The following is a 10,309-nucleotide window of genomic DNA, read 5'->3' as shown; positions in this document are numbered from 1 at the left end:
CTTTAGATTGGATTGAACAATGATCTATTTATTAATCTTACTCATCTTGACCCGCCCAAATTCAACCCAACCCGCTCATTTCCCACCCTGCACTTAAACTAAGGTCTTGTAAGTTGAAACGAAGGGAATTTTTTTATTTTTAAAGAAAAACAGAGGTAAACAGAAAGTCAAAGACGCGGAGTAGGAACAAAACGTGGGTCCCAAACGATTAGATACTGATAATCCAAGTCATCCGACCACCGTCTACTTGCCAGTTCGGTCAGCCCCCATTTTTCTTCACTTTTCCTCTTCAACGTAAACATAAGAAGAAGAAAAAAACAATTCTCTACCTTTCTTTTTCTAATAAAAGGGGAGAAAATTTGAGAGCCCATTTTATTCAAATTTATTTGTTTTTATCCTTGTTCCTTTTTCTTTCCATCCCCGACTTTTCTGGTTTATTGATTTAACTGTAGTGGTAATTTTATTAATCAATTTAGGAATTTCAGGTGCGTAATTTCATTCTACTAACCCAGATCTTAATTTTCTTTATTTTATATATGCATGTAGTTATTTATTTTCTTGGATATGCTGATTTTTTTTTGTGGGAATTAAGAATTTGGGTGTTTTTAGTTTTTTGTTTGATCTACTGTCACTTGCTCAGTTTTGTGCATTTTAGTAGCAGAAATAATTTATTTTTCCTATCTGTGATGTGAAAATCTGATTTTTTTTTTTTGTAATTTTTGGGTGATAGTGTTTGATATAAAGTTAGTAGTAAATTTTGTTTGTGTTTGATGTAAATTTTAGCATCTGTCTTCTATTTGCCCAGTTTTTGAAGGTATAAATGTGAAAATATTATTAATTCATGGGTGATTTGCTTGATGTTTGATATAAAGCTAGTAACTTTTGTTAGTCTTTTGACATATAGTTAGCAGGTATCCTAATTTTGCCTGTTCTGGAAGGTATAAATGTGAAAGTAATATTTGGGTGATTTTTTTAGTGTTTGATATGAAGGGAGCCGTGGAGCAACGGTAAAGTTGTCTCCGTGTGACCTATAGGTCACGAGTCCAAGCCGTGAATCAGCCATTGATGCTTGCATCAGGGTAGGCTGCCTACATTACTCCCCTCGGGGTGCGGCTCTTCCCTGGAACACTGCGTGAATGCAGGATGCTTCGTGCACCGAGCTGCCTTTCTTAGTGTTTGATATAAAGTTAGTTATGTTTTTAGTGTTTGATGTAAATTTAGCAGGTGTCCTTTATTTGCTCTATTTTCCCTGTTGTTGAAAGTATTACATGTGAAAATATTATTAATTTTTGGATAATTGCTCTTAGGTTTGGCATAAAGTTAGTAATTTCTTGTTGATACTTGTCCAATTGGTTTGTTTTTGCAATTTAAGTGTTTGTTAGTAGAATTTAAGGCAGCTTTTGCATGCTGCTGTAAGTTTGGTAGGATGTTGAAATGCTTACATCTAATCAAGTTCCAATAAAAAAGTCTTTCTTTAGAGTAATGGAATTAGAGAAGGTATTTTGAAAGCAGTAGAGGAATCTGAAAAAAATAAATGTTAGCTAAGTTTGGTAGTTTTGTTTGCAGAATATATCAGTTGTAGGATATGCTTGTTGGTACTTGACAAGATATGATGTTCTATTTTTTCCCGCTGTTTACGGACTGTAATTTTGGATACTTTTTATTGAATATGTTTTTATGTTTAGAAAAGATGAGGTAATCTGTCTTGTGAATTTTTATGTGTTTTTTGTTCCTTTCAAGGGAAAGACTTGTCAAGTGAGTCCAAATTTTTATTTTGGATGTGAATTTTTTTTTGAAGCATACTGGATCAGACATTGGTTTGTTTGTTTTCCATTAAGCCCATTTCTGTACATTTGCTGATACGAACCTTTTGTGGCTCATTTTCATCACCAGCGTATCGGAAAAATGCTGCCTCCACGCCAACAACCACGGCCTGGTGGACTTCAGACATCTTTATCCTTGGTCTCTCCTGATGCTTGCGGTTCTCCTAATCCTCAAGAACGTGGCTCGACCTCTGATCAGGCTCGTGATTCACCATCTGAAAGTGCTAGTTCACGTGAAACTTGGCCAACATCTGACGCTTTGATGGCGAAAAAGCTGGAGAAGGAGAAAGAGAATGGCTACGCTGAGCACTCTGTTGTCCGCAATATATCAAACTCTGATAAAATATCCCTTCGAGACATTGCCCGAGAAAGAGTTGATACTATAGCTGAAAGGATGCGAAATCTCCCAGATGAGTATCTAGAGAAGTTTAAACACGAACTTCGGGTCATTCTTGAAGGATTAGGTGGTGCTCAGCACAGAGAGGAGTTTCTATTCCTTCAAAGGCTAGTGAATAGTAGAGGTGATTTGACGGATGGAACCCTGATTATTACACACCGCACCCAGCTAGAAATTCTAGTTGCTATCAAGACTGGAATTCAGGCATTCCTGCATCCTAGTGTCAGTCTCTCTCAAGCTTCCCTCATTGACATTTTCTTGTATAAGAGGTGCAGAAACATCGCATGCGGTAGTATGCTTCCGGCAGAGGAATGTAGCTGTGAAATTTGCGCGAAGAAAAATGGTTTCTGCAACCTTTGCATGTGTGTGATCTGTAACAAGTTTGATTTTGAGGTGAACACTTGTAGATGGATTGGTTGTGATCTCTGTTCTCATTGGACACACACGGATTGTGCCATTAGCAATGGGCAGATTGGAACGGGCCCGTCGGTTAAGAATGGAGCTAGCTCAGCCGAGACGCTCTTCAGATGCCATGCTTGCAGTAGGACGTCTGAGTTGTTAGGTTGGGTTAAAGATGTGTTCCAACACTGTGCCCCAAGTTGGGATGCGGAAGCTTTTGTTAGAGAGCTTGACTACGTCAGAAGAATTTTCCAGAGAAGTGAGGATACGAGAGGCCGTAAGTTATTTTGGAAATGCGAGGAACTCATTGAAAAGCTGAAAGGTGGAGTTGCAGACCCTATGGCTTGTAAAGTGATCTTATCCTTTTTCCAAGGTAAGCCTCATTTCCATGGTTTTCTTATTTATTATCAGATCATTGCTTATTGATTGATTGCTTTGGGCCATGCTTACTGAGAAAAGGCTGAAATGACTTGGTACATCCAACAACAAGCCAAAGGCAGCAGGTTAACAAATAAATTGATTACTGGTCCTTTGTCCTTTGGCTTCTTTGATATATGGTTAGGGTTCTTTTGTATGTTAGGTGGGCTAAAGGGGTTCGTATTCCTCTGGTGGGATCATTTACTTGACCAATAAGCTCATGCAGTGTTTATCAAGAAGATTTATCTATTGGATAAATAACCAATCATCTAATTTAATATTAAACGTTTAAGACCAATACGCTCTTGCCAAACTTCATTATTCATTTGCTTATCTATCAGCAAAATTACTTCTCAAGCCATCCAATTCTTTCTTTCCTTAGTTAACAATAATTGTATTCCATGTTTGCGGGTTCCTGAATTTTTCTTTCTTCCCCATAATTCGTTTTTTTAAAGACCCAACCGATTTGCATAGGCTGATGGCCTTAGGTAAGCGGAATAGCGGAGTGAAAGGGAGAAGAGTTGCATGTAACAAAGAATTGGGTGATGGACACTAAAAGGCGAAGCAATTAGCATTTAAGGAAAAAATTTGAAAGATGGACCGTGGAACTTAGAAGTAGATGTAGATAGAAGAAAGCAGTTATGCCGAAAGGAGAGGAGTTGCTTGCAACAAAGAATTTGGCGGTGAAAGCTAAAGGTATAAACAAATTAGCATTTAAGGACAAGATATTGAAAGATGTGGCCTGGAACTTAGTTCTTCATGTATCCATGCAAATGATGGTCAGATAGAGATCGGCTGGTCTGGGGAGAGGGAAAGAAGAAAAGAGGAGGAGAAACATGTTCACCAAATTCCCCTTTTATGTACAAGGGGAAAAATAGTCCTTTTATTGTTCAATCCGGTGGATATATAATAGTTCCTAGATCACAACCAAACTCACACAAGTTCGAGTTATAACGCATAATCTGGAGAAGTCAAAAGAATTTACCAAAATACGAAGACACAATTTGATAAAGCAGCTACCTAGAGATGGAATTATTTCCATAAACTATGTGAAGTCAGAAGTAAATTTGGCCGATCCTCTAACTAAACTCTTGGGAAGAAAATTAATAAGTGAATCATTGAGGGGGTATGGGACTTTTGTCAGTGTGGAATATCAACATTGAGGATAACCAAACCTATGTGATTGGCAATCCCATGCATTAGGTTCATATGGGTAATAACACTTTTGATTTATTATGCACTACTAAAGGTCTCTATAGTACAAGATTGCAAGGAAAGTGAGATTGAGTTATTAAACTCTTAATCCAATCCATATTCTTTATAGGTGGTGTATTGCACTGCAGAATACACTTGATGGATGGAGCTAGAAGTGTGGAGTGAGGGTTGCTCCTATGAAATTTGTGACAAAAAAGTTCTAGAGCATTCATGAATAACCAGGCGTGGGCATGACCTATTAGCAACAAAACCACAGTAAACAACAAAGTTTGTGGGGGGGGGGGGGGGTAATAGTGTAATAGATAAGACACCTAACGTACAACAAGAATTCTTGGTTCACAGAAGTTCAAAACTTCACCAATTATTCTTTAAGTTAAATTTTATTTTATCAAGCTATGGCTCATAGTCCAGAAGACGCCAAGTTCAATACCTTATGGTCGATTGTGGAAAACCCAACAAATAATTATTTTTACTTTTGTCTTTAATATCCCTTTTGAGATATGGGGGGAATTGTTACGAAAAGGTGAATAGTATCTCAAGAGGGAAGAGTCCCTTATTGATTAAGAAAATCTCTAGATTCATTTTCTTGAAATTGATTGTTAAGAAAATGTCTTGATTTATACTTACCAGAAAATTCATCCTCTTGACTTTAGTGTGTCTTGAGTTCATATAAAGGAATCTTTTTTCAGAATCCTAACCGTTGGGCCTTTATTACAATTATGAGCATCATTTACCCACTACCACCTTCTGATTTTTCCTTCGTCTATATATACATTTTATACTTTTCCTTTAGGAGACACTTTGGGAAAACAAGAATTACTCTTTGTTCTTCGCTATCCTAAACTATTGGGTTTTCTACTCTAGAATTATATGTTGTTGTTCTGCTCCTATATTATACTAGAAGAGCTTGTCGAAACCTGGGGGATACGCCTACTCTTGACATGCCTCAAGTTTAAATAATTTCCGTGTTTTTTCCACAAGAGCAGAAACAATAAAGATTAAATAGAGAAAACCTAGCTGATCAACAGAAAGGAATTAAAGTTTTTCTATTTTCAGTGTCTTGGTTATGTGTATATGTAGGCGAGGAAAAACAAAATGTTATAATGGATGAAGAGTTGTCATAATGGTCCAACGGCTAGTAATTTGGAAAAATGACCCATTATTTGAAATAAAGAGAAACTAATTCTAAGAGAATGAATTTCGATATTTTTTGGTAAGCATGAATCTGGACGTTTTCTTCACACTCTGGATTTTCTTAACTAATGAGAGACTCTTCCATTTTGAGACACTAATCCCATTATTCTAACACTCTGGTGACCTCTGGCCAGTAGTCCCAGCCTTTTGGGATGCGATTTTGAGCGCCTAAGTTGTGCATTTCCAATGTACAAAAGATTTAGTATTTCATCACAACATGCAACCAATTTAACTTGCTGTTGTCTCATAAAACAAAGATGGGAGGGGAGCATGTTGCTGTCTGAAATAACATGTACCCTTGATTTTCCAATCTTTATGTTTGTGGATTATTTGTTGAAGAAAGTTGGTCTCTCACCTCTAGTGCTTGGAGACTATTTGTTTTTGCTTGGTGCTTTGTGACTACTTGTCTGTTTCTCGATGCATTCTTAACTATTAGGTCTGGCAGAGTTTGTCGATTTTGCAATTTTTTTGGATAATCTTTGATATAGAACTTTGACGTGAAAATCTAACGCATCTGGAAAGAAGTTCAATTTGAGATATTACAAACGGCACAACAAACCGATACAGATTTTAATAATACGTATTCTCTGGAATTCTTTTTCTTCTATTCCAAGTATTATGATTTGTTGCTAATGTACTGTTAAAGTAATTTTTTCTCCCCTTGGATGCTTTTCTAGTAGGTTTTTGTTCTTTACTTTTATAGAAAAAGCATATTAAAGGAAGGTGATGTATTCAACTAAAGGGTTGATCCATATAATTTCAAGAGGAGGAGGAAAGGTCCTTAGGATTATTAAAGAAAATCTTCGTCACGGAGAAACATAATTGGAATTTCATTTGCTTTTCTGTTTTACTAATTTTGGTTTGCACTTGGTTTTTTCCCCGGCATTGAGTTTGAGAATTCAACTCAGAGAACTTATATTTTTTATCAACTATTCATTCTAGCATTACATGATTTATATGACTGATAGGAGTTGGGTGAATTCTGGGCCTAATGTAAGGCTTATAGTGTCTTTCTCTAACATAAGCAACACAATGAATCAAGAATCTCAAATACTTCAATAAGTTTTAGTTTTCGTCTTTGAAATGTTTTTCTCACTTTTACAGAGCTCGATGTGGATCCTTCGAAGAGTCGAGACAATGACGAAGGTGGTCGGCTCATAGCTCCACAAGAAGCATTTAACAAGATTGCAGATGTAGTGCAAGAAGCCATCAGAAAAATGGAAGCAGTAGCAGAGGAAAAGATGCGGATGGTTAAGAAAGCACGGTTAGCTCTTGATGCATGTGATCAGGAGCTCAAGGATAAAGCTCGGGAAGTGACCTCACTAAAAATGGAGAGACAGAGGAAAAAGCAACAAATTGATGAGCTTGAAAGCATCGTAAGGCTTAAACAGGCAGAAGCCGATATGTTTGACCTAAAGGCCGGTGAAGCTAGACGAGAAGCTGAGAGACTGCAACGAATTGCACTCGCCAAGACAGAGAAGTCAGAAGAGGACTATGCTAGCAGGTATTTGAAACAACGATTAAGCGAGGCTGAGGCAGAGAAGCAGTATTTATTTGAGAAGATAAAGCTTCAGGAAAGTTCACGAGCGTCGCAGGAGCAGTGCTGGAGGAAGTGACCCTTCCCAGATGATGTACAGTAAAATCCAAGATTTGATTAAGAATATGTAGAATGTTGCTTCAAAGGATGAGGGCTAATCAAATGACATGAACTCTTTTGGTGCTATTCCATCGAGTAGTCTTCCCCTAAAATTTACTAGGCTTTTGGATGTATGAATTGGTTCTAACCTTTTGGTCTTGATAATTTTTCTTTTCATTTTGTGCCTTCTTTTTTATGATATGAATTGAGTTTAATGAATGAAGTGAGGATTTAGAGCCCGTTTGGATTGACTTATTTTAAGTGCTTTTAAGCCAAAATAGTTTTTAAACCATTTTGTAGTGTTTGGATAAAGTAAGAAATTGCTTTTAAATACTTGTTTTTAAGATAAAACGATAAAAACAAACCAAAAGCTATAATTCCTAATTTATGGCTTTTGGCTTGAAAGTCACTTACAACAAGCTCATCCAAACGGGCTCTTATGGTTGACCTCAACTTGAAAGGTATTGAGGCGTAGTTTATTGTTGCCTTCTTTTTCTGATGGATAAGCTAAAAGAAAAGTAAAGGTAGGAATTGCATTTCTCTTAGTCTGATTGTGACACAAACTTAGCTTCCTCATTTTTATCATTCAACGGTAGTAAATGAACATGGTTTGCTTGAGCTATATCAAAATAAGATTTTTCCCAGTATTTAGGTAATGCAACAAGTTAAAATTTCTTTTAATGCAAAAAAAACGGAAATTTAGGATAAAACGGTCTTGTTTTTTATTTCCCACTCGGTGTTTGATATTTGCATACTAGAATTTTTCCAAGAATTAAACGGTCACTACTAGTTACTAAAGGGCAGTCTGGTACACTGAACTCCAGCTATGCATGGGGTTCGGGAAGCGCCGCGCAAGAGTTTATTGTACGCAACTTTACCCTGTATTTTTGCAAGAGACTGTTTTCACAACTTGAACCCGTAACCTCTTGATCACATGGTAACAACTTTACCCGTTACGCCAAGACTTCCCTTCCATTACTAGTCACTGGACATCCAAAAAGAAAAATGCAGAGAGAGGGTGAGAGAGATTAACCATAATAAAGGACTATATGATTTGGTCAAAAGTATGAACAGAGCTACAGGTTGGGTCTGAAATGTGGGGTTAAATCCATAAAAGCAGAAGATTCAAAGAACAATATAGAGATGACAAGTTGGTCAATAAGCATGCAATATTAATAGAGACAACAACTCAAAATTGTGGGAAAAATTTAAAGGGAATAAGAAAATGACCATCTTTCATATTTGCTATAGTGTATTATTTCCTTTCTGCCGAAAATAAATGCAAAATATCTTCACGTGACATTTGTTGAATTCTCCATTTCTGACTGACATAAAATTAATGTCCCAACATTATGGACTTTTAGGAGCCCTTTGGACATAATCTTTTTTTTTTTTCTTTTTTTCCAAAAAAAAATATTGATTATACATTTAACTGAATTTTTCGAAAATAATTTTAAATTTGAAAAAGTGATTGTTACCTCTTTTTTAATTAAATAATATTTTTTCTCATAAAACTGAAATACTTTTTCAAGTAAAATATATGTCCAAACAAAATTTTAATTTTCAAATACTTTCAACTTAACATCAAAAGCTATTTTTTTCAAATCTCACATTATTTATGTGTGAAAATGGCACGAGTTAGCCAGTTTTCGAACTAATAATTAAAAAATAACCAATATTTGCAAAATCATAGAAATGTAGCCACTATTTTGCCGAAACACAAAAAGTTCCAGCATAATATGGTGGATTATGGAGCCCCTGCATATTAACTTCCAGCATATTATGTTGGAACTCCAGCACACGAAAAATTCCAGTATAATATGTTGGATTATAGAGCTCATGTGTATAAAATTCCAACATATTATGTTGGAACTCCAACGCATTATGAAATTCCAACACATTATGGTGGAATCTCATATGTAAAAAATTCGAACTCCAATATATTATGTTAGAATTTTTTCGGATTTTTAAGGGTGTTTTTGTTCAGATTGTATCTTCACATGAAAAAATGGCTAAATCTCGATTACTATTTGCCAATTAAATCTAGCTATTTCTGCCCCCCCCCCCCGTACTTAGTCCTCCAGAATGTATACCTACATCAGAGGCGGATCTAGAATTTTAAGTTTATGGGTTCCTGTACAAATCTTAAGTTAATATACAATAATAACTGGAATAAAGGATTGGATTCCAAGATAAATATTCTTATATATTTAATGAATTTTTCAATACGAATATCGAATTTAGACAAAGGTTACTGGGTTCACGGGAACCCGTATCTAACTCACTGGATCCGCCCCTGACCTACAAATGGAATTTTTTTATTTTGTGCCTCACAAAACTGAAGCTAGTTGTGTGAGGCCTCTTTTTTGTCTCACAACATTGTGGTCCTAGAATTTTATGGACCCAAATGTGTAAGATATGGGTCCACAAATGTGTGAGATCCAAATAAACCATAAATTCTTCATTGGCTCCGCCCCATAAAAATAGTACGGTATAGCCAGTTTTTGGACTGGTCATTCAAAAATAGTCAGCGTTTACCAAGTCAATGAAAAATAGCCATTATTTACTGCAACAGAAATCGGTTCAGCATAATATACTGGAGTTCGGTGCATCTGTGCATGAACTCCAGCATATTATGCTGGACCGGTATACTTTGCTGGCTCCAGTATATTATGCTGGATCGGTATACTTGCTGGAACTCCGGTATATTATGCTGGAGTTCTAGTATACTTATGCTGGAACTCCATCATATTATGCTGGAGTTCCAGCATACTTATCTTGGAACTCCAGTATAATATGTTGGAGTTCAAGTATACTTATGTTGGAACTCCAGCATAATATACTAGCGTATTTTTCGGGTTTTGAATAGTGTTTTCGCTCAAATTTATCTTCACATGAAAACTGGCTAAATTTCGATTGCTTTTAAAACTGACCTATTTTTGAACGACCAATTGTAAATCTGGCTATTTTTGAATTTCACCCTAAAATCACTCCTACATATGGGGTTTCCTTATCGTATCTCTCTCTGTCAACTCAGACACACATCCCAATTCAAATCTTGAATATTCATGAAATAATAAAAGTTGATAAATTAGGAGCTATATAATAACATATATAAATTAGCAAACCGGAAAAATTATATACTTCAACGTACTCATCGCAAGCTTCATATTATGGTTTTAACCTCTTAATCAAAGTATTTTGGACGATATTGAAAATCTAACTCAA

At 36.0% G+C, this 10,309-nt stretch overlaps 1 pseudogene; it reads left to right on the top strand.

The window, feature by feature from the left end:
- Nucleotides 1-341: 341 nt before the first annotated feature.
- On the top strand, nt 342-7,258 carry LOC107768682 (OBERON-like protein; annotated as a pseudogene).
- Nucleotides 7,259-10,309: the final 3,051 nt, after the last annotated feature.

This window comes from Nicotiana tabacum, chromosome 11 (genome assembly GCF_000715075.1).
Source record: "Nicotiana tabacum cultivar K326 chromosome 11, ASM71507v2, whole genome shotgun sequence".
Lineage (NCBI taxonomy): Eukaryota > Viridiplantae > Streptophyta > Magnoliopsida > Solanales > Solanaceae > Nicotiana > Nicotiana tabacum.
Note: the sequence above shows the minus strand (reverse complement) of the source record. Positions and strands in the feature narration are given on the sequence as shown.